The 23482-nt window shown below is 51.7% G+C and overlaps 1 long non-coding RNA gene across 3 annotated transcripts; it reads right to left on the bottom strand.

Annotated features, from left to right (window-relative positions):
• Window positions 1-1340: 1340 nt before the first annotated feature.
• Window positions 1341-23452, bottom strand: LOC131830611 (uncharacterized). Of its 3 annotated transcripts, XR_009353244.1 has the most exons (4): window positions 16930-23452; window positions 8758-16052; window positions 2977-3320; window positions 1341-2145 (listed from the first exon to the last, which is right to left on the bottom strand). It is a non-coding gene; the product is annotated as an uncharacterized LOC131830611 (long non-coding RNA). The 3 variants fall into 3 exon arrangements; XR_009353242.1 differs by having other exon boundaries at window positions 8758-23452; XR_009353243.1 differs by having other exon boundaries at window positions 2977-3129; window positions 8758-23452.
• Window positions 23453-23482: the final 30 nt, after the last annotated feature.

The raw sequence follows: 23482 nt of genomic DNA, 5'->3' as shown, positions 1-23482 counted from the left end.
CAGATAACATGCTCTAGAACAAATCAGAAAATCAAATGCTGCCAAGGAGGCGGGGAGGAGGTCAGTCATAAGCATGAGTGAGACGGGCAGGGTGCGGTTGTGAGGGGTCTGGGGGCCCCAGGCTCAGGAAGGAAGGTTCGTAGCAGGAGACGGAGGCTCCGGGTGTCAGATCTGAAGTTTCAAAAGAAGCTGAAAGTCCAAATAACTTCACAGAATATCCAGACTTAAATTTAAGTGTTGGCTTGATTTAGAAAAAAAAAAAAAAAAAAAATCTCGTACAAGCTGAACAAAATACACCCCTGAGCCAAAATTGGCTCTGGTGCCAACAGTCTGTGACTCTCACAGTCGTAAAACCAGGAAAATACCAGCACTGGGCTTTACTTGGTAACTTCCCTATGTTTATAGGCAAAGCAAAGAGCTGGAAGATACTCGGCTCTTGGGAACACCTTAGTCTTACTGCGCTGCCTGCGGGGCACGGTCCCCCGCCCCCCGCCCCCCGCCACGCTTGGGCAGCTTGCTAGCCTGCGTCCCAGGTGTTTCTGCCTCGTGCCCGGTCACCTGAGCTGTAGGTGCAATTGTAACAATATGCACGACCCTGCAGCCTTGTGCACTTGGAGGACCGAGGGGCGGGGTGTGAGCGTCTGAGGTCCGCACGGTGCCCAGACCATTTTGTCCTGCTGTCCGGGTTGAGGGTACTCCTGTCCTCCTGTTGGAGTGAGAGCGGATGTGCCCATGCCGACCTCTCCATTCCTCACAGGGCCCCCCCACCGGCTTAGAAGGGGCCGCCTTCCCAACATCAGGGTGCATTGGCCCCTCCACAGCCTCGAGGGCCCATTCTCCAGGCTCACTGCAGGGATGGGGTGGGGGAGGAGAGAGCACGGGACGCGGCGTCGGGAGTCAGTATGGAGTCAGTGCTTCCTGTCACTCGCTGGCGGAATCAGGCATTTTGCTCTACAATCTGAAATTATGCGCTTTCAGCATCGGGGTGCAGCGAATGCTGATGGAGTGCAGCAGACTGCAGAGTGCAGTGCAGACCGACGCTGGCTGTCTGGGTGTTCTCCTGCCCCCAGACCTGTCTGTGTGTCTGAGCTCACCCCGCCCGCTGCTCCCCAGCAAATGCTCCACGCTGCTTCCTGCTAGCCCTTCACTGATGATGATCGGCACAGCCTGTGGGGAGGAGGCTTTGGTCCTTGTTACTGACGGAGACACCTTGAACGCCCCTCAGAGTGGTCCTGGGTGTGAAAGCCTCGCCCCCACCTCTCGGCTCCCTCCCAGGCTCCCCAGATCTGGCTCTCCCAGTGCAGCCGCACCTCCCCACCCTCCCCTCCCAGTCGCTGCCCTTGCCCTGGACCTCAGAGATCCAAACTCTCTGCTCTCCTGGCCCTCGGGGCATTGTTCTCTCTGAGCATAGGATCATTTTCACTTCAAAACCCCCAGGGCACTGCCACTGTCTTCTTAGAGTGACTATACGGTCTTCTTTTTATTTTATTTTTTTTTTAAGATTTTATTTATTTATTTGACAGAGATCACAAGTAGGCAGAGAGAGAGGAGGGAAGCAGGCTCCCCAACTGAGCAGAGAGCCCAATGCGGGGCTCGATCCCAGGACCCTGAGATCATGACCTGAGCCGAAGGCAGAGGCTTAACCCACTGAGCCACCCAGGCTCCTCGAGTCTTCTTTTTTAAAAAGAGATTTTATTTGTTTATTTGAGAGAGTGAGAGAGAGAGCACAAGCAGAAGTAGGGACAGAGGGAGAAGCATGCTCCCCGCTGAGCAGGGAGCCCAACGAGGGACTTGATCCCGCGACCCTGGGATCATGACCTGAGCTGAAAGCAGCCGCTTTACCGTGACTGAATCACCCAGGCGCCCCAAAGGGACCCTACTTTCAATAAGGAAAATCCCTCCAGTCCAGACTATGCTCGGGAGCTGTGGGAGGACAACCTGGCAGGTATCAGAAGGGAATGACACTGGAGGCACCTGCATGGCCGGTGCCACAGACTGGTGTCCGCAGGGGAACAGCGGGCGGAAGGAAGTCTTCATGCTCTTCACTTACAAAGCGAACGACTAGGCGGGTGTCGGGCGTGAAGGAGGCCGCGCGGTTAATGAGCACCAGGTGTCCTTGAAGACATGGATCCCAGGTCTGTACCTCTGAAACCAACAATATATCGCATATTAATTAGTTGAATTAAAATTTTAAAAAAATTTAAATGTGAATTACTGTGGTGCCTGGGTGGCTCAGTCGATTAAGTGTTGGATTCTTGATTATTGGCTCAGGTCGTGATATTGGGGTGATGAGGTCAAGCCCCGTGTTGGGCTCCATGCGGAGTGTGGAGCCTGCTTACGAGTCTCTCTGCCTCGGGGCGCCTGGGTGGCTCAGTGGGCTAAAGCCTCTGCCTTCGGCTCAGTCATGGTCCCAGGGTCCTGGGATCGAGCCCAACATCTGGCTCTCTGCTCAGCGGGGAGCCTGCTTCCTCCTCTCTCTCTGCCTGCCTCTCTGCCTACTTGTGATCTCTCTCTCTGTCAAATAAATAAAATCTTCAGGAAAAAAAAAAGAGTCTCTCTGCCTCTACCCCTCCCCCCACTTATGTAATTAATCCAATGTAATGTAGTATCACATATAACGACATCAAAAAAAAAATCAAACCTCTACAACAAATTCTTGTTGGCAGTTATGTCTACATGGTGGGATTCTGGGTGGTTTAAAATGTTCACCTTATCAGTATTATCTATATTTTCTGGATTTTTTAACAATAAAAATTTTCTCATAATTAGTAACACTGTATTGTTTAATTCTGATGACAAAAAGATCCAGCCCACCAATCCCCAACCTGTGCAGGCCACGGGGTGGGGGAGGGGGAAGGTGAAGTCTCCCGTGTCCCACGCTCCCCACAGCCCCAGGACCACCTCCCTGAGAGGCTGTGCCATCCATCACAGGGCTTTACAAGCCTCCCTCCCGCTCGGCGGTGCCCTCCTGCCTACCAGCACCTGCAGAACATCCTCGTCACAGTGCCGATTACAGCAGGGACCCGTTCGTGTCCACTTTCTCAGGTGCAGTTTCTGGTCTACCGTCTGTCTTCCCCACTGCGCTGCCTCCACAAGGGTAGGAATCCAGTGCCCCAGGGTTAGCTCTGTCTTGAGAACACATGGTGAGTGCTGAGTAAAGTCACTAAGTGCGCAGGTGAATGCACTCGAATCAGGACTGTCTGAAAGTCCAAATCCCTGTCCCTGATGTCGTTGGCCATCAGATGCAGCCCGTTGAAATGCAGAAACCCTGCCAGACCGCGGAGGCTCTTTCTCACCGGCTGGAGCAGCACACCCATCATCTAGATCAGAGAAGAACTTCTTACACGTTTGTCCCCGAGGAGTCTTGCTCTCTGCAAAAGCTCCAACCGAGCCCACCTGTGTGATGTGGGGACCCTGATGTTCTCAGAGCACTGGTCTTCCCAAATATGAAAATAAGCTCCTACATTTTTTCATGTCTTATTTTAATTTTGAAGGTGCACCATTCAGTTAAAATACATATATACTATTTCCCCTCCGGACTTTGGTTTCCAAAGAGAGAGCAAAAGTTCTTCTCTAGCCTGTGCGTCAGCATCACCAGGAGGGCTTACTAAAATGCTGAGCCCCGAGCCCTATCCACAGTTTCTAACTGAGAAGATGTCAGCAGGAGGCTGAGCCCGCCGCCTTCCTAGTCCGTTCCCTGGGGCCGCTGACGCTGCTGGTCCTGGCATCCCCTGTGAAGGATCGTGGAGCCATCCACTCTGCCCCGCCGATTGGGGGAGGGGAGCAGCAGCCCTGGAGGAAATCCCGGGCCCCTTTTAAGAACTGCCTGGGAAGGGGGGCACCTGGGTAGCTCAGTGGGTTAAAGCCTCTGCCTTCAGCTCAGGTCATGTTCCCAGGTTCCTGGGATCGAGCCCCCCATCGGCCTCTCTGCTCAACAGGGAGCCTGCTTCCTCCTCTCTCTCTTTGCCTGCCTCTCCGTCTACTTGTGATCTCTATCTGTCAAATAAATAAATTAAAAAAAAAAAAAAAAAAAAAAAAAAGAACTGCCTGGGAAGGTGGCCGGGGCGGCCCTGTCAGCATGTCCTAGCCAGCACTGGACAGCAGAGGGCAGCAGAGATTGGGAAATGGAGTTCCTTGGGCGGCTCAACCCCTCCACTGAACTCTGTAGGCCACTGGAGTGTCTTCTGTTGGGTCTCCCATCTGGCAGCTCAGCACTCCGAAAGACATTAACCAAAGGACCAAAGAAAAAAAAAAAAAAAGTCCTAATCCATTTGCGCTTTCTTTTGACTCGGAGCGGTAAATTGATGCTTCACATGGAAACCTATGTAGTAGTCAGGTGATCATAAACCACCTTTACAGTCCTGCACACCGGGAAGAATGAGGCGCGGAGAAGGAGAAAGGGCCCCTGGCCGCACACTGCCACGGGCTCAGGATAAGGCCCAAGCCGATCACTCTGTCCCATTGTGAGTTTTGCATTTGCTCTTAGAACCCAGCCAGGTGGCCTTAAAGGCTAGTTTTCTGAGTTTTCTGCCATGGGTCTCGGGGGCGGGGTGCGGGGGCTCCAGAAGAGGCCTGGGTGTGGAAAGGATGTGAGTGGTTTGAGTTGGGCCCCATGAGTTTAAACCCCCTCCATGTGCAGTTGGAAAAGAGGTCCCTACAAGTATTTGCCCCGGGGTCCCCAAACATCTAGTCAGAGACTGCTCAGGATTCTGGTCTGGCTCCCGTACAGCAGGTCTTCAAACAGAGCGCCCCGTGCTCACTTCCCAAGTGTGGATCTGCTGGTGTGGGCCCACTCCCCAGGCACTCTGAGTCCCCTGACCCCACTCATCAGGTCTGGTGGTGGCCCTGGGATGTGTGCGTTAGGCTCCCATGAGACTCAGGCCAGTCTTCCCCAGCCACATCTGGAGGAGCAGTGCATCGAGGTTAAACCTGGGTGCAGAGAAGACCAGAGCCCAGGCCAAGACTGGAAATCTCCTGTCTCTGTCCTCAGAATCACTCACCCTCTGGAAGGAGCCTTCCTTGTTTCTGGTAACTTCCTCCAACTGTCTCTGACTGTCCTGATGTTTGGGAGGCCCAAGAGCAAAACATGTGTGCCTGTTACTAAAAAGGCATTAATAGAGATAACAAGCTGGTAGATGAGACATAAGTTATTTTTCTACCTTGACAATTACGTCTTCCTCATCATCTGGAAGGCCAGTTTTAAATTTAGAAATCTTACGAGTTGCCTCTCAAAACAAGCAGTGCAGAGAGCTGGACTTTGACCCGCCCCGTTTGAGGTTCACCCCCAGCGCTCTGCTGGGCCACCAGGGGCCACGTGAACGCGTGTGACTGCTCACGCGTGTGTACCCGCAGCCCCACACATCCAAGTCCTGCCCATCCCCACCACTCACACAGCCGGCTGTGCTGCCACGCACAGGAGAGAAGGCCACACAGGCCTGGGGTCGGGTCAAGGCTCCAGATACCCAAGACAAACTCTGGGAGGTCAGGATGAAGGGCCCGGGAGGCGCGTCCCTGTCCTGGGAGGCCTTACCCTGGAAGCAGGCACATCCTCCCCCTCCGGCCGGGGTCTCCAGCCAAGCCCACCTCAGGGGGGCCCACGCTGCCTGCTCCTCCCTTGAAGGTGCCCATCAGCACACTGCACTCCTCGAAGGCCCAGCCTCTCCCCTGCACGCCTTGGGGTCCCTGCGTGTGGGCATGTCCTCCTCAGCCCCCGGGCTCCCAGCTGCTGCCCTGATTCCAAGGTGCGCTTCTCAGTTCTTTCTGAGAGGAAAAGGATGTGAGGTCAGAGCCCCAGGGCTCAGAGGGCCCCATGAGGCTTTAGGAAGTCTCTGGGAGGGGTGGTGGTTGGCAGGACCATTCAGTGGCCCTCCAGCTCTGCCCCCAGCCCTAGGAGGCTTCCAGAGACCCCTCCCCGGCCCCTTTAGGAGAAGGCCAGATGCATTTGTCATTTCCAAGGCAGCTGGGGCTACAGACCTTGGGTGGGCTCGTGTCTTGGCCACGCTGAGGCTGGGATGTGCCCCCGCCGGTCCCAGACCGGGCCTGGGTGCTGTCGGCAGGGTGGGAGGTGAAGGCCCGGGTTATGAAAAGCTCCCAGCGCAGCCTGCTGAAGGCGGCACTGGCTTTGGGCACCCCCAGCCATGCAAGGGCTTTCTCGAGTCTCTGGCAGCCTGGTGAGTATTTTAACAAGTGCCTGAGAAGATTCAGATGTGCACTAAAGGGTGAGAGGCACAGTTTGGAAATCGTTTTCTATTCATCCAGTCAACTGGTCTTCACCAAGCGTTCCTGCCCCAGACACCACCAGACTCCTGTCTCCCAGGGCTGAGGAACGGCCAGCTCTCCCCAGCTCTCCCCACGCAGATCCCCTCTCTCCCTGGGTCCCAACTGCAATTTCAGGGACGCCCCTTCCAAAATGGCTGCCACCTCCAGGCCCTCTCCACCGCATCCCCTCCTCTACCTTCTTGGCCTTTAACACAGGCACCAGCTAGCTCATTCTTGTATTTATTTTACTCACGGCTCTGCCTCCCTCTGGAATGTAAGCCCCCCTCCACGGCCCCCAGGCAAGGGCCTGATGTGTCAAGACCACTCCTCCCTCGCCAGTGTTGCTGGCATTTAATGGGCTCGGTGAGTATCTGCTGGATGACGAATGGGGCCACCACGACTCAGCGGATGCCTGTCACTTCCCAGACTGAGACAACGGGACACGGGCGCCTGCTGGACAAAGAGGGTGTTTGAAAGGCCAGGTGTAGGTGGCGGAAGCCTCAGGTCTTGAAGCCCGGGCATGGTGGGCGGCCAGCCCCTCTCTGGGCCATGCGCTCATGAAAGGCAGAGAGGAAGAGAGACCGAGAGGCTCCCAGACAGGGCGTCCCCCCTCGCGAGGAAGGATTCAGGGCTCAACACGCTTCCTGGGGTCGGGTCTGTACAGGTAGAAGGAAGAGGCCCCAGCTGGCTCCCAGGCTGGGCCAGCCCAAGGCCTGGCAAGAGACTTCGCTGCAGAACCTGCTTGTACGTACTTGCTCGCTGGCACGCCTTGTTTTTTGGCTGCCTTGTTAACAGATGAAGCTTTCTTTTTAAAAGATGAAGAAGAAGAAGAAAGAACCTCGAGCGAGGGCTTGACTGGAGCTGACCCCGGAGGAGGCGGAGGCCGTTACTGATGGGCGCTACATTGGTCTAATTAATCTTCTTGTCAACAAAGTTGTTCGCTGCCAGTGCCAGCCCCTGACATCACCCTGCAAGCTTGCCACACTGGTTCATACCCAACTACAAAGGCCGTCTCTGACCCGGCCCTAAGCTCACCAGCCCCCATACAAATGCCCCCTGGACTGGACCTGAGGAGGAGAGCAGAGGTCTCGCACCCGCCAATGTAGGGGGTCCCCAAGGAATCACAAACCTGGAAGGCTCAGGGGGTTCTGCAAACCTTAAGGAGCCTGATTCCCAAAGAAAGTCAGAGATCCTGGGTTTCAGATTACGTTCGGGACCTCTGCTAACCGCCCTATGGAACTGAACCCAGGCTTTAGGAATTCGGGGCACTGCGGTCAAAGGGTGGAGACCAGTCCTGCCGGCGGGAGTCCATGGTGCAGACTGTGTGGTTTGTGGGTTTACCTGCTCCCCCTGGTGGCCACTGCCCGCCACTGCAAGAGTCTCTTATGAATTCTCCTGCGGGCCCTCCCGGGACCACCGCCCCCTGCTGTCACGGTCTGGATCCCCCTGCTGATTTCCCGCAAAGCGTCCAGCACCGTCTACACTCACCTGTTTGTTTACTTGTTAATCAAGCTGCTCACCCACCAGCTTCTTCACCAAGTCCTCCCTGGATGAAATCCCAGGGACTCTGTGATTCCTTTCCCTAACCTCTCATAGAAACTTAACATTTTCTTCAATTATGAACACAGGCAATTCGTCACAGCCTATCCGCAAAGCCTGTGACTTTGTCACTGGCAGAAATCATGGCTATTTGCACATCACATCCCTGTTGGTGCACTTGTCTCGAAATACCACGTGCGCATCACCATACGGAATAGCAATAGTTAGCATTCTGGTCTGTAGATCTTGCTACATGGTGTATTAACAGAGAACACGACTATGTCACAATTTAAGAAGATATTTGGGGGACTGTGTTTTCGTATAATTGGTGGCTTCGTAGTTCTGTGTACCTTATTTTATGTGTTTGCCGATGTTTTGAGAAGGAGCCCAGGGGCTTCCCCGACCGCTAAAGGGTTCTCGGGATCCTTTGCCCCCTTTGCTCCTTTCTTCAGGAGAAATAAATCCATTGCCCCACGTGGGGGCGGGGGTGGGGGGCTTGCTTCTTCCACGGAAGACTGCAGGACTGACCAAAGTGTCCCCTCTGAGCAGCACCCCACCGCGCAGTTCCTCCTGCTGTTACAGCCACACGGACCGCCTGAGCCTAGAGCTGGAGATCAAGGGATGTTCCCAAAAGGACGGTTTGGTCCTTCCCCAACCAGGCATCACCCAACTAACTCACTGGTCCCTGAGAGGGTTTGAGAGCGCGGTCTCAGCTGCGCTTCCCATTCCAGCCACGCGATGGCGCTGTGCGCCCGGCCGCGGGCTCCGCGTGTCCTGGCCTGCAGCGCCCTAGCTGCGGACTCCCGGGCCCGACTCCACGCCCAGGATTCCCGGTTCGGTTCCCGCCTCCAAAGGGCCGTGGGACACCTCCCCCCGCCCCGGCCCAGCTCTGGGAGGAATGCTCGCCGAAACCTCGCTGAGGTTAACCAGCAGCAGGTCAGTTACCCATCAGCAACTCACCTGTCACGGATCAGTTACCATCAGTTCCGCGGAGCTGGAGATCAGCCCCAGGGCTGGAGGCCTGGGAACTCGGGGCAGCGGCCCTGGCCTGGCAGAAGGTGCGAGAGGAGCTGGGTTCTCACTGCCCTCGGGCTGAAACTCCAGGAGCCGGGCTTTGAGAACCTCTAACTCACTGCCCAGCACACCCCGTGCCCTCAGAGGGGGCCATGGCGTAGAGGCCACAGCCCTGTCGTGGGAGCGGGGGTGGACTAGAGTTCCAATTCCGTCTCCGCCTTTGCTTCCCTTTCCCCTTTTGCAAAGTGAGGATACGAGTCCCGACCAGTTGGCAGGATGAGGGAGATGATGCTAGAAAAGTCTTACTGGGGCGGACGCCCTGGGCTCAAGCCCCGGGGGATCTGAAATCATCATCCCTTTGTGGCCAGGCAGGCTTCTGTGTCGTCTTCCCAAACAGGAAGAACCTCCTGGTTGTGGAATTCAGTGAGGGGCATGCAGAGCTCCAATGGCGATGGGACAGGTCATCCTGATGTCGTTCCTGAAAGAGGACTGAAGTGCCCGCCGGTCCACGTCCACTCTGATAACACAGCCCCTCGGGCCCTAGTTCATGCCAGGGAGAAGGCCTGCACAGGCTCTCCCGTTTCTAGAGAGGACTGGGGCTGTGGGGATTGCTGCTTCTAGAAAGGAAACTCACTAGAAATGAACAGGGAGATGGGTCCTTTGGAAACTGGTTTCTGGTCAGAGAGGGTCAGCACAAACCCAGCTGAAGTGTTTCAGGAAAGTCGTGGGGTGACCTTGTTCCGGCTACTGCCCCGGCCCTGTCCCGAGGCCCGTTTCCTTGCGTGGTGGCTGTCTCCCAGCAGACAGCCCCTGACCTGTGCCTGTGCCTGCAGTCAGTGGGCCGTGCTGGCCTGAGCCAGGCCCTCTCTGAATCGGCCAGGGCCCAGGGTGTCCATAATTAAGAGACACACGTCAAGAATGTAAATTCCTGTGGTTCCCAGCCTAGAAAGGGTTCATTTGGTGCCTCGGGACAATTACAGGCTGAGAGAGTCTGAAAGAGCCAGTGTTACTGTTTAAAGTGTTATCAGTTTAATGAACTGCTTATGAAGTGTTAATGCGAGCGTAAACACGGCATCTGCACTTGCATTTTATTTGTAGACTTCAAACCTGGTGCTTAATGTTTTGAAAATGCCCATTAATGGTGTAAAATCAAGAATTCCTAGTAGGGAAGAAGGAGATTCTTTTGTCGTGTGTCCCCAAACTATCTCAAAACATGTGTAACACACATACACACACACGATCTGAACACAAAGACCAAAAAGATTTTTTTTTTTTTTTTAATTATAGAAGCAGGAATTTGCAACTCTGTTCTGTGTTGTTGCAATGACTTGGTGTGTTTTTGCTGGAAGAAAGAATGAAGAACTTAAAATCAGAGGTACCATCAACACAAATTTCCCAAAAGTTGTTCTAGGAAATCTGTCATTTCTACCCACGTCTTCCAGGCCAGAAAACAGTCTACAGTAATATTTACTGCGTTTTCATGAGAAGAATTTCCAAGCTACCCCTTGAAGCAATGAAGTTGGATTTGGAGCAAATTGAAACGTTTTGAAATTGCTTATTTTCTTCCAAAATTTGTATTTTTCTCCTTATTTCCTGTTAAATCAATGGCACTCATTAGCAACCATATTTTTGCATTATATACTCAGCAGAATTTTCTCTCCATGACTGTATTCCAAATTAAACTTCTAAGTTTCCAGGAAAAGTGTAACAAATGTTTGAATCAGTTAGAAGTCATACTAATGAGTGAGAGAGAGAAACATACACACAAATTTCTTCTTCTTTTGGATAGCTATTCCTTTTTATCTGCTTCACGTTTGGGGGTGCTTTTCTTCCTTGGATCTTGAAAGGACTGTTCACCAAGCAAGAAGGCTCTGGAAAATGTGAAGATGTCTGAACTCAGAACCATTGAACAGTTCTGACAGATGCTGGCTTCAGGGAAACAAAGGCAGGATTTAGATGGGGCCGCCTATGACCAGTTGCACAGCATTACAGCAGGAAGGCAGTCCGGTCTGGAAGCCTCATTTTACAGATGGTGTGGCACAATTCCAGAGTACGACAGCAGTGTGTCCGAGATAATTTCATGATAAAGTTGCAAGTAAAGCCTAGTCCCTTTGCTGACTGTTCTTGAATGAGCAGCTACTATTCTCAATTTTGGGTGTCTCGCTGCTGGGAGACGGCAGAGACAAAGCTAAATGCAAGTTGTTGCATTTTAGCAACAACAGGCACATGACCCTTAATAAGAAGAAGGTGACAACTCAAATGAATTTCCTGTCAAGGTGACTTCATGAGGCCCAAGCTCTCTCTTTACTCACTCTTGTTTGCTTCTCCATCCCAAAGCCCAAGACCAGGATGAGCAGGGAAAAATTAAAAGAGTGGTTTCTCAGGGAAAAGTTGTCACTTGCTCTGATCAACAAGAATTTAATGGGAGGAGGCCTGAAGCAGGAAGTTTTTGTAGCTTGATCGAGAATATTTTGAGAAGGAACCATAGTAAACGTATTATATTGTTGAGGGGAAAGAAGAAAAACAAAGATATTATAAAAATTTCAACAGCCCAATCAGCAGATGGAGGGGGTAACAGAGTCTCAAACACAAACCCTAATAGAAATACTATAGATAAAAAATTAGTACATGGTTAAGATCCGTGAGGAAAGGGAGGTCAGTCCACAAATGATGTTAGGAACAACCATGTGGAAAAGATTAAAGATAATTCCTAGTTCTCCCCATATATCAAAATTAAGTCTATAGGCATTTTTAACATACAATCGAAGATGTACATAAACTTCAGATCTTGAGAGGGAAGGACCACGTAGGAATAAAGGTTTAGATGTGAGTTAAAAAGTAAGAGATGATTGCGACGGACCACAGAAACTGGAACTCAGTGTAGCTGTCCGTAACACTGGGAAGATATGCTAAATATCACAAAGAATTGTATTTTGATGTGGAACGCTATTGCAAAAACTCGTAAAAGGGCTGAGATATCTGTAAGGAAAGGGACAGAGAATGTGAGTCAATGGCAGAAACACACATGGTCAGCAGACATGTACAATGCTTCTGTATTCATCAAAAGTGGAGATCCCAAGCCAATCATGCAAATTCACGTTGCCCCTTTCACTGTTGTTGGACCTGCGCCGGTCCGCCTCCCGGGTGGGAGCTCACACTGGAGAGCAGCCTTCTGCAAAACAGTGATGTTTCTCAAGAGCCTTAACAATGACGCTGTCATTCCACCATGTTCTCCTGTTGCTCCAAGTGCGCCACAGTCTGCTAAGAGCACGAGACGGACGTATGAGGTTTTCCATCATGGAAAAACAGAGTTAGCCTCTACAGCTGGAAATAAAAGTTGTTTTCTTCCAAATGATGGAATATTATGCACCCTTATTATTTTTAAATTTTTTGTTTATTTTGGGGGGGGCACGAACAGAGAGAGAGGGACAAGCAGACCCCGCACTGAACGTGGAGCCCAACACGGGGCTCGATCCATGGCCCCGAGATCATGACCTGAGCCAAAACCAAGAGTCAGATACTCAGGTGACAGAGCCACCCTGGCACAGCCCCCGACGTTATTTTTTAAGATTTAAGGGCATGGGGAGATGACCATGGTGTGATCAATGCTACAGGAAAGACTTTTGAGTATACAACCTGTACAGACTGCATATTCTAAAAGACTATAAACAAAGCCAGAATTTTTAATGGGCAGCGCGAGGGATTGGGTACAATTTTAATTTTCTTCTTTTATGAGTTCCGCCCCCCCCCCAAATGCAGTGTATTAATTTAAGATAGAAACCATGTCATTGCAAAGAGCACGGCCTTCTCTGTCTGACCCCCTCATGCAGACTCGGGTGTCGGTGGGAGGGGGTGGGTATTGTCCCAGGCAGTGGGTGCGGGCACGTGGTCTCAGTAGAAACTGGGCGACGCTGTCACAAAGTGGGCGCAGTCCTCCTATGGCTCCTTGCCCACCAAATGTGTTCCATGCTAGCCAAATACCTCAGGACAGGTTTTCTTAGCCCCATTAGGGAGGCAGGGCCTTCAGAACCCCAGAGAGCTGAGGCCCCAAGCTGCCCACGGCTGTCTGCGTGTCACCCCTCAGGAGGCCGGCCACTGTCCACAACACTCTTCTGTATCATGGGAAGAGAGTGCCCAATTGGGGGTCCTTTTGGATGGCTTAGGGGTTCAGTTCTGTTTGTCCACTGTGAAGCCAGAAGTGTCTCGTTCTCTACCTTGGCCAGAGGCAAGCACAGATAAACCCCACAGATTTCAGTGCTACCTGGCTCTGGGCTGCCATCCCATAAACAGGAAGGAACTTTGAAACACACCAAGGAGCACCTGTTGGCCCCACAGAGCTGACCTCCTCCAGGCTCTGCCACAGCTCTGGCTAGGGGGTTATACTGGGGACAGTATAACCCTTGTGTGCGTCTCTTTCCAATTCTATGTTCACCACACTGACGGGTGTAGGGGTATTTATACCCCAGAAGTGGTCAAGGTCCTTACATGGTGATCTGGGGGCTCCGGTGAGGGTGTTTGACTCACATGGCAGAACCAAATTCCCTTTTATGACCCCACACTGAAGTCCGACAGCATCGCTTCCCTGCCTTCTGCTGATGACGAGTCAGAAACTCACCTACTTGCAAGGGAAGGGGATTAGACTCCACATATCAGTGGGAGAGTGTCAAGTTTCTTGGAAAGTAATGGGATAAGAAATAGGAGGAGAAGCACAGCTTTTGGAAAATATAATTTGTCGTAGAGTTTTGAAGTGTAATTAAGGATTTGCCTTTAGAGGCTATGGCACATTTTTTCTAGATATTCCATAGGCATGGTTACTCTTTCTCTCTCTGCTGAGCATGTATCTGATTTCTGAGAACACACAAAATGTATTGAAAGCCAATGCTAGTGAACTAATGGATAACAACAGTACCAGAAAAGACATTAGAGCGGTCGTGGGGTCAACTTTCAGATACTATCCTTACCCAGGGCCTAAAGATATTTCCAAAAGAGGATGTCAAGACAACATCTCAGAAATAAGCACACGGGGCGCTGGGTGACTCAGTCGGTCGTGCATCTGACTCTTGATTTCACTCAGGTCATGATCTCAGGGTCATGAGATCGAGCCCCACATCAGGCTCCACACCGGTTAAAATTCCCTCTCTCTCCATCTCCCTCTGCCTGTCCCCACCCCTCCCCACATCACTCCCTTCTCCACGCTCTAAAATAAATAAATAAAATCTTTAAAAAAGAAAGAAAGAAAGAAAGAAAGAAAGAAAGAAAGAAAGAAAGAAAGAAGCGTGTAAACTTCTAAAAAGACTTTGAAGAGTGAGGTTTTCTGGGCTATTTGTAAATATTACCCAAGTGGCATGTTTGACTATAAAACTTGTCTTGTTGCCTTGAGTGCATTGCACTGTTCCTTCACAAACATGCAAGTATTCATTATTCATTAGCGTTGTACCATGCACATGCTAGGGACAACGTAAATATCTGAGAGACTGATTTGCTATCCAGAGCAAAAACAGGCCAGCCCCTGGTTCAACTAGATCCTTGGTACTAATTGGAATTGGCCAACTATAAAAGAGAGAAGCTGACCATTCCGCTAGTCTAACTTCTAGATAAAATCTAATGTGTTTAGACTGGAGGACTCAGGATATAAATAATGATCTACATTTCTCTTCATTCGTATTCTTGAGTCCATCTCTTTCCAAAGTCCAAATTCCAAATCTGTGTGTGCATTTGCTCTCAACCTTATGGGAGGACTGGAGTGGGTAGAAGAGTGGGCAGGGGCCACAGGAGCTGCCCAAGGTTTCCCGGTGGCTGGAAGTCAGAACCGGATGGATCAATAGCCTTATTTCTTCTTGGGCCACTATCTTTTTTATTTTTTTTCTTCTTTCTTTTTTTAAAATTTATTTATTTGACAGACAGAGATCACAAATAGGCAGAGAGACAGGCAGTTGGCGGGGGGAGCAGGCTCCCTGCTGAGCAGAGAGCCCGACGCAGGACTCAATCCCAGGACCCTGGGATCATGACCTGAGCTGAAGGCAGAAGCTTTAACCCACTGAGCCACACAGGTGCCCCTACGTATCCTCTTTTAATTCTCAGGCACCACTTGCCTAACTGCTCCTAACCATCAAATATTAAAATCCTAACCCATTCTGTCACTTGGCCAGAAATGCCCATGGAAGTCCTTCTGCGTCTGTGCTTTCCCATTAACTGGAGCTTAGAAATGTCCACCAGCATCCACCAGAGATTAAGGAAAGAACTCAGAATATTTTTTAGGAGGACTCATGACTGTAGACATGTTGATGCTTGCACGAGATGGCAAAGACCTCCAGCTTACCGTACACCTATCAAGAGTCCATGTCCAGCCCCCTGGAAGATCGTTGGGGTCATGTGACCAGTTCTGCCCAATGGGTTGTGAGCGGAAGTGACCTGTTCCTTCTGGGTTGAAGCACAAAACAGAACAGGGTGGGATATCCAAGGGTTCTCTTCCCTTTCCATGGTATCAAGGAGGTTCGACGTTCCAGAGAGTATGATCCCAAATTATAGGATTGGTTTGTGGGTTTAGGATCATGATCAGTGTGTAGAGAGTCTAAAAGCCAATGTCTGAGCAGCGAGGAAGACCCCCAGCATTTCATTTGAGATTGATACGTACCATTAGCATTTGCGTGTGTGTGTGTGTGTGTGTGTGTAAGTTCCCTTATAATAAATAAGGGTATTATTGCCCCATTTGTAGTTGGCAACCCAGTGGCCCTACTCTAGAAGCTAGTATCAAGCAGTGGATTTTTATAAACAGGAAATGAAGGAAGTCAGAAAAACCAACTTCAAAAGGAAGAAGGCCAGTCATTTATTGAAATAGTGGGGAGAAAAGTATATTATTAAAAGCACAGGATTGGAATGCTGAGTGCCCAGGCTACAGTCTTTGTTTCAGCCCTCCTTGGCTACACGGCCTTGGGTTTGTTACATGATCTCTATCGGCCTCGCCTGGAAAGTGTTGATGTCACACTGTTGTTACTAGGTTCAAAAGAAATGACTCTTAAAGATCTTCATTGTGAATCTATTCAACCATAACAGAAGACAGTGGTTTAAAACAAAAGAAAGATAGTTATTTCCTTCAAAAGACGACGGCCAGGCCATCCAGGCTGGTGTATTCCCACTGTCAGGCTCCTTCTCACCTGTCGCTCCAACTCCTTCGACAAGTTGCTTCCACCGCTCGGCCCCCTATGGTCACCAAGCCCGGAGTCATCAGAACCTCACTGCGACTAGCAGGAAGGAACGGGAGAGAGAAACAGAGGCACAGGGCTCATCTGTACCTCTCACTGACCCAACATTAGTCCTGAGGCCACACCTGGATACAAGGGAGGCACGTAGATGTTGTCTCTATACTGGCAAGCCACGTGCCTCACTGACAACTGTGGCTTCTAGAAGGAAAGGAAAGGGGAAAAGCAGATGGCGGGGTGTGCAATCTGCGGTCTCAGGGTTTGACATTGTACTTGGTACTTAGTGAGTGGACGGTACAGGCAGACTCATGCTCTCATCAGAATCCCGCCAAGCTGGAAGCAGCAATCTGCTTCTAGCCCGTCTTAGACCTCCCCTTCATGCTCAGGACACTTTACTTCTGTGCTCAGGGTCTGTAGACAGACTGTGCTGTCTTTGCACAATAGTAACAACAATTTAAAAATGAAAAAAGAGCAAAAAGCAAGCTGGGAAATTGACTGACTCTCACGTACCATGTGAGAGAAGTTGGGATCGTGAAGATGCTGGTGCAGCTGGCGCCTGGGGAGCCCCAGGAAGGGACTGGCGTGCAGGCTCTGGGGAAGGGCTCCCCCGCTGAAGGAAGGATCCGTGTGAAATGCAAACTGACCTGGTCCTCCCCAATGACACAAAGGGTGGCGTGTCACCTGGCTTCTCTCCCCCAGCTCATGGAGAGGGTAGAGAGGAGGAGAAATCAGGAGGAAGAAGGAGGAAGCCTGTGGAAAGGCTGGGACCGGGGGAGGAGGAGTGGTCACCTCTGTAGCCCTGCCTGCTTCTCTCACGACTTTGGCTGCTGGGGCTGCAAGTGAGCAGCTGTCCCCAGCCCAGGTGTGAGGGGATAGCCCGGGTTGTCCTAACCTTTTCCATCTCCGAGACTCTGCTTACCTTGTTGGGAGCAGGGACAAAGGTGTGCTCTTGGCTCCAGCTCAGTCAGCCCTCTTACAGAGACTTCACCCTGCGAACACTGTTTCTAAAGCAGTAGTTCTCAAAGTGTGGCCCAGGCGCCCCCTGGGGTTCACCAAGAAACTTTCAGAGGATCCACTATGTCAAAACTTTTTTTTTTTTTAAGATTTTATTTATTTATTTGACAGACAGATCACAAGTAGGCAGAGAGGCAGGCAGAGAGAGAGGAGGAAGCAGGCTCCCTGCTGAGCAGAGAGCTCGATGCGGGGCCCGATCCCAGGACCCTGGGACCATGTCCCGAGCCATGTCCCGAGGCGGAGGCTTAACCCACTCAGTCACCCAGGTGCCCCAAAACTATTTTTTATAGTACTACTAAGATGTTATTTTTCTTTTTTTTGCCCTCATGGTAGAGTTTTCCACAGGCTGTGTCACATGTTAGGTTTCAATGGAGTGACCCCAGAAGGAGTGATGAGAATCTCACTGTCTTCTATTTACCCAGATTTCAAAGAGATTTGCAAATACTTAAAATTATGCCACTCCTCTCCACTGACATTTTTGCTCTGGAAAATATAGGGGGTTTTTTTGTTTTCATTAAAAATGTGGTACATATATTAATATGATGTGGGATTATTGTGTTATTTTCAGTGAATTAATCAATTTTTAAGTGCTTCATAGATTTAATTTCAAATACGGCAGATATCAATAGATACAACCCACATTTAGCAAAAGCTCTCTTAGGTCTGCAGTGTTTTTCAAGATGGAAAAGGATTCTGAGGCCAAGTAGTTGGAGGACCGCTTTTCTCAACAAAAGCGTTTTTGCACTACTCGTGTCTCTGTGTGCACACACATACAATTAAAGTATGCTGTCACCAAGTAGCCTACCTCTAGGCGAGAAGCCGGCAAACTTTCCTGTAAGGACCAGGGAGTAAATGTTTTAGGTTTTGGGGCTGTCCCTTTCCCATAGCTACTACTCCACTCCGTGGTAAAACAGCGGAATCAGCCATAGCCGATCGGGAACAAATGGGCGTGGCTGCATTCCAACCCCATTTTTATGGACACTGAAATTTGAACTCTGCATAATCTGCACGTGTCACAAAATATTATTCTTCTGCAAATATTTTTCTTCTTCCACATAAATAGATTTATAAATCAGATAACATCGTTGTTTCCTACTCTTCAGTTGGGAAAATACGATTATCCATGCTACATCAATGCCACTGGTGGCCTTACGATTTAATGAGTGGTAAAAGATCAAGGGTGACATCTGGAGTTTGCTTTTCTGGGAGGGGTGTTTCTGCCTCCGAGAGATGCCTGTGAGAACCAGCTGAAGGCAGGACAGGGAAAGATACCGGTTAAAAAAAGAGAAAACAAAAACTCCAGGATCTTGACCCGGGGTCCAAACTATATAACCACCTCTGACTTTCTTCCTATTCATCCAAGATGCACTGCATTTATTGAGTGTTTACTATGTACCAGGGGGATCACAGGTGAAAAGATAAAAAGTTTGGGTTGTCTTCTCTATAGAGACTTTCTGGACCAATTCTTGTGAATACAAAAACTCAGAACCCATGAATAGTGAGGGTCAATGCATGTCAAGGTGTTGTTGACACCCGAAAAGATGTCGGGAGGGAAACTGGTGTGCTCCTTCTGGAGGACAGTTGGACACCCCGTCCCTAAAATCTTTAACTCTGACAGCCCAATTGCTGGGAATTATCCAGAGAAAATCATCAGGCAAGAGATTGAAGGCTGGACAAGGATGTGCGTCCTTGTGCAAGGATGCTCATCGGAGAGCTGTTATGTTATTACAGAATGCTTGTTACCACCAAGAGGGGTTTATGGAAGGACGCACAGCGGAACTGGAGTCAAACAGCACCTACGCCGCGATCCCATCTTTGCGAGTAGATCTGTTCCACTTACGGTGTGTGATATCGACGTACCAAGTCTATATGATCGATACATTGAGTTTACAGGTAGAAAAAGATCTGGAAGGAGATAGATCCACAAGGTGCCGTGTCTGGGAGTTTGGATTATAGATGAGTTTAATGACGTCTTTGTACGTCTCAGGGTTTTACAAGTTTGTTTACAATGAGAGAGCTACCTTGATAGCCAGAAACGTACTCTTTTGATAATGACAACTTTGGGGGCGCTTACTTGATGCCAGGGACCGGGCTGTGTTCCTCAACTCTTCAATTCACAGTAAAGCTTGATGAAAAATTAGTTGTTTCTCCTTTATGATTTGTAGTAAAAATAGAAAAAAGTCTCAAGATTCCCGAGCTTTGCTCTGGGGACTTGGAAGGCTCTGGAGGGCCGGCTCCCGCTGACGTGCCTTGTGGCCGCTCTGGGAACCAGAATCATGGGAGGAGATTCTGGCCCAAATCCCCGTTTCTCAGAAAAGTGCTGAGGTCTGTCTGAATCTTCCCCGCCAGGGCAGAATTCCCGGGGCTTGGCCGCAGGGGCAGGGTGAACGGATTCAGGCAGGAATTCTGTCTGTCTCCTTCTTTGTTTTTAGAAGAAATAGTCACTGCCTAAACTGGGTTGAGCCCAGTATTATCTGGTTTTCTTCAAAGGTTGAGCCCAGATGAGCTGCTGCTATTTAGTTATGTGGGACTGTCTGGGGAAAGGGGTTTCTGGAGGAACCTGTGCTCAGCCCAGACCCGAGTCAGTTGTCCGCAGGGCCAGTTGCTGCGCGAGAGGATGGGCTTAACAGATGCCAGCGTATCGGCGTGAGAGTTTCTGCTTGTAATTTATCCTTTGTAGCAAGGCTACGTCCCCAGCCTGGATTTTTTCTAACAATCAACAAATCGAAAAATGACCAAAGGTGATCATGGAAGCCGACTTCGGGCTCCTGCCGTTTGTGGATCGAAGCCTTCCCCAGTCCCGGCCTCTGCAGGACGATGCTTGACAAGTCCTCAGCATTCCAGCTTCTTCTTTTTCACTCAGCTTCTTAGAAACTGCAGAGTCTGCTAGATTTGAAGCCAGACTTGGCTGCCGTTCCCGCTCTGCCACCTTTCTGCCTGTGTGCTCTCGAACGAGGTCCCCGGCTCTTTCGGGTCCTCCGTTTACCCACAGGAAAAAATCAGACCTAAGTATTAGATCGTGTTTTGATTTGTTGACTGTTCAAAAAAAGAGGACAGGTTGGGACTACCGCAATGTGGTCCCACCCTTAAAACTGGGTTACTCTCCTTCCCACTGAGGTGCAGCGTGGGGAAGGCAAGCCACTATGTTTGGGTTTTGGCAAGGTTAAAAGCACCAGAATTAAACAGCTATACGATTTTCAGCACCAGTGCGTTGAGCTGGGGTATTTCCGTGGGCAGGAGCAAGGGAGGGGGGGCTTCCAAAATCATACCACACAGGGGTCCCCTGACCTACATAAAACAAGTCAGGACCCCCTGGGGCCGGCCGATTGGAGCTCCTCAGATCACGTGGCAGAATTAGGCATGGTTTATGGTTCTTTTCAGGGAGCAGATTCTCCAAGAACGGTGTAAATGTCAGTTTCATGAAAATCCATTCTCAAAGCCCTGATGAACTTCTCAATCATCGGCTCCCCCTTCCTCCCCCCACCCCAAGCTCTCCCGGAGTGCCCGAGGGGCTTCTGAGATCAGAGAGCGTAATTACAAATGCACTGGGGCTCTGGGGATGGTTTACAGCTTAATTAGCTCCGTCCCTACACTCTCTCTGCTTCTCGGCCTTACGCACGGTGCCCGAGTCCTGATTGCCAAAGCGTTCAGAGCAGGAGCCTCCTGGCTTGTTAACACGCTCTCCCTGGACCCTCCCGACACACACATTCAGGTTGCAATTACGCCCAGTTGAGGAGAGGGAGAGGCCTCTGTTTGGGCATCCGGAGCTGGTGGGGGATGGGGGTAGCGGCTTGTCTGAGCCAGCCCGGAGGTGAGGCGAGGTGGAATGTGGAGTGGCGGGGCGCCGGGAGCACGCACCTGCCTGGCCCAGCCCAGGTCAGGAGGCTGCAGGCTGCAGGTGTGTTTCCTGGGGCGCCGGGCAGGGGCCGGGCATTGAAGACACCTGGGGTTAGAGGGACTCATACACTTGCGGGTGGGGTGGGGGCGGACAGCCCCCCCGGCATGAGCACTCTGGCCAGCACCAGCCAGGCCCCTGGAAGGGGCTTTGGGCTGTACAACACCCAGGATCAGTTGTATAATCGCCCCCGGAGGGCCGCTGTCAAACAGTATGTTGATTTCTTGGTCATGACTTCCCCGTGGTTGTCCCTGAGCTCCTGGCTTGAGCTACCCTGAAGGGAACTCCCTTCCCTCTGGGAGAGGAGGGAGCTGGAGGAAGAGGTCAGCTCGGAGGCAGGAAAGAGAAGCCACTAGCTGCTCTAGACGGGCACATTGCTGCTCCACTGAGAAGACAACGGAAGAGGAGAAAAGGCTTCCCTCCCTGCCCCTGAGCCCCCACAGCCCCCCGGCCCCCGATCCCCAGCCTGGGGGTGTCTGCAGGACCTCTAGAGGGACTGGGCTTACTTAGGACCCAGACCCTAGGGAAAGTCTTAAGCCACACCCCTCCTTCAAAGAGAGGGAGTAAAAAAACTACAAGGAATTCCTGCTGAATTTAACGCCTACAGACCATTTCACATTGAGAATCAACCCTCACTTGACTTCAGTATTCATACAGAGACGTGTTCCAACATGAGCGGTCTGGCCTCACTGTTGGGGACACGCATCCTCGTCAAGGGACCCTCAGCATCAGGTTCCCACCAACTGGCCCCGCTCATGGGGCTGGCTGCAGACATGGGGCTTCTTCCTTGAGGAAGGAGCAGGGGGAGTGTCAGAGTGAGCGCGAGAGCTGGACATCCCCTCCACTCCTGGCAGTAACTCTCCACCCTGCCCGCTGGGCCCCCTTGAGCTAAACCGGGTGGCACTTCCCTGTCTCGTTAGGATTTCCGTCTTGAGCAGGCATCGGCTGGATGCCGGCCACAGGCCTGGCGGGTGGTCTTCTTGAGGTGCCCAGAGGCTGGCAGGGGAGACAGGGACAGCACCCCAAGGAAAGCTCCAGAGATGGGCAGGGGTACGAAGCATTCTGAGACCCGGAGAGCACAAGAGTTCTAGCCGAAGTTGGGGAGACCACACAGAGGAAGTGTCTGTGGCTGGGGCTCTGAGATGACGAGGTGTCCCTGGGCTCGGGCCTGAGAGCGGGTGGGAGGCCAGCCAGGGGCTCAGGCCGGACAGGTGGTCCATCCCCTGATGGAGGGTTGCTCCAGCCTCTGGGAGAGGATGGCCTAGCCTCCGGGAGCCACAGAGCGAGCCGACAAGGGAACAGACTCTGGTTTCCCTGCTGCACAGTAGAGTCTGGCAAGGAGGGCAGGGAGGTGGGAGGCCGCCTCTGCTGATGGCTTTTTGGCAACATCATTGCTACCCGCGAGCCACAGCGTGCGGGGTCACGCCGCTATGCATCCCTCCACGCACTCTAGGGCTCCTCTTCCCGCCTCTACACTAGAGATGTTTCCATGGAAGCTCTAGCTGGGCTGGGACCCAGCTCTAGAGCCGGTCAGAGCCGACCCCTGCCCCCCCCCCACCCCAGGCCCTACTGTCCCTCAGTGTGGTTCACCCCAGAGCAGGCAGCGTCAGCAGCCCCCGACGGGCTTGTTCGGAACACGGAACCTCAGGCCCTAGACCCACTGGATCCGATTTCTCTGGCTCACCAGAGCAATGTGACTTCCCCAGGATTTCTGGGCCAACAGTGGTCCCTCCCTGGGGCAGCGTGATCTCAAGGACGGACCATCCCATGCTTGGGCTCGCACCCCAGAGGATGGGTTGGGGGGTGCAAACCAGGAACTGTCTCCAGGTGCGACGCAAGCCTTCCGCTGAGGTTTTCCCGTACTTCAGGCGGGAGGCCAGGTGGGAAGCGCTCGGTCCCCGCTGGGCACACGGCGGCTTCAGGCGCGCAGTCAAGACACACAACGGCCCAGGCATGCAGGTGAGCTCATGGGCCATGGAGCAGCGGCCATTCGTGCCTGGACAAGTTTCCTGGGCTTCCCTGAGGAGGCGGCCTGTGCAGGCGGAGTCCTGAGCCCCTGCCGGCGCACTGACATTACCCACGATTATCCAGATTTGCTTTCCATTTGGCCCCAGAGAAGGAGCCACCACACGAAGAGTTTAGCTGGGTGAAGTCACTGGCCTCGCGCTGGAACAGTATCCACAGATGCAAAGAATCACCAGTTTCATGTGTATGTGTGCGGGGGGCAGGGGGCACCCCTTGTGGAAGGGGAACTGGCAGGGAAACCCTGCTCTTCTGCAGGTCAGAGCAGGGGAGAAATTTCGCATCGCATTGAGGGCCTTGAGCATTTGAAAATAATAAAAAGGAAAAGTTTTGAATTAAAATTTATGGTTGAGCCTGCCTGTCTGGGAGGAGCTGGCTTAGCGGGCAAACTGACGCCAGCCAGGCTGCAGGGGCTGGAGAAATCGGACACCGGAGTCCCCCAGAGTGAGAGGGACGATCTCCCGCATGGCCCATGAGTGAGGTGGCTTCTCTTGGCCAGCTCCCCCCAGCTCCCCCACCTCCCCCAGCTCCCCCCAGCTCC

The sequence above is a fragment of the Mustela lutreola genome, chromosome 4 (assembly GCF_030435805.1).
Source record: "Mustela lutreola isolate mMusLut2 chromosome 4, mMusLut2.pri, whole genome shotgun sequence".
Lineage (NCBI taxonomy): Eukaryota > Metazoa > Chordata > Mammalia > Carnivora > Mustelidae > Mustela > Mustela lutreola.
The sequence above is the reverse complement of the archived record's forward strand: the minus strand, read 5'-3'. Positions and strand labels throughout refer to the sequence as shown.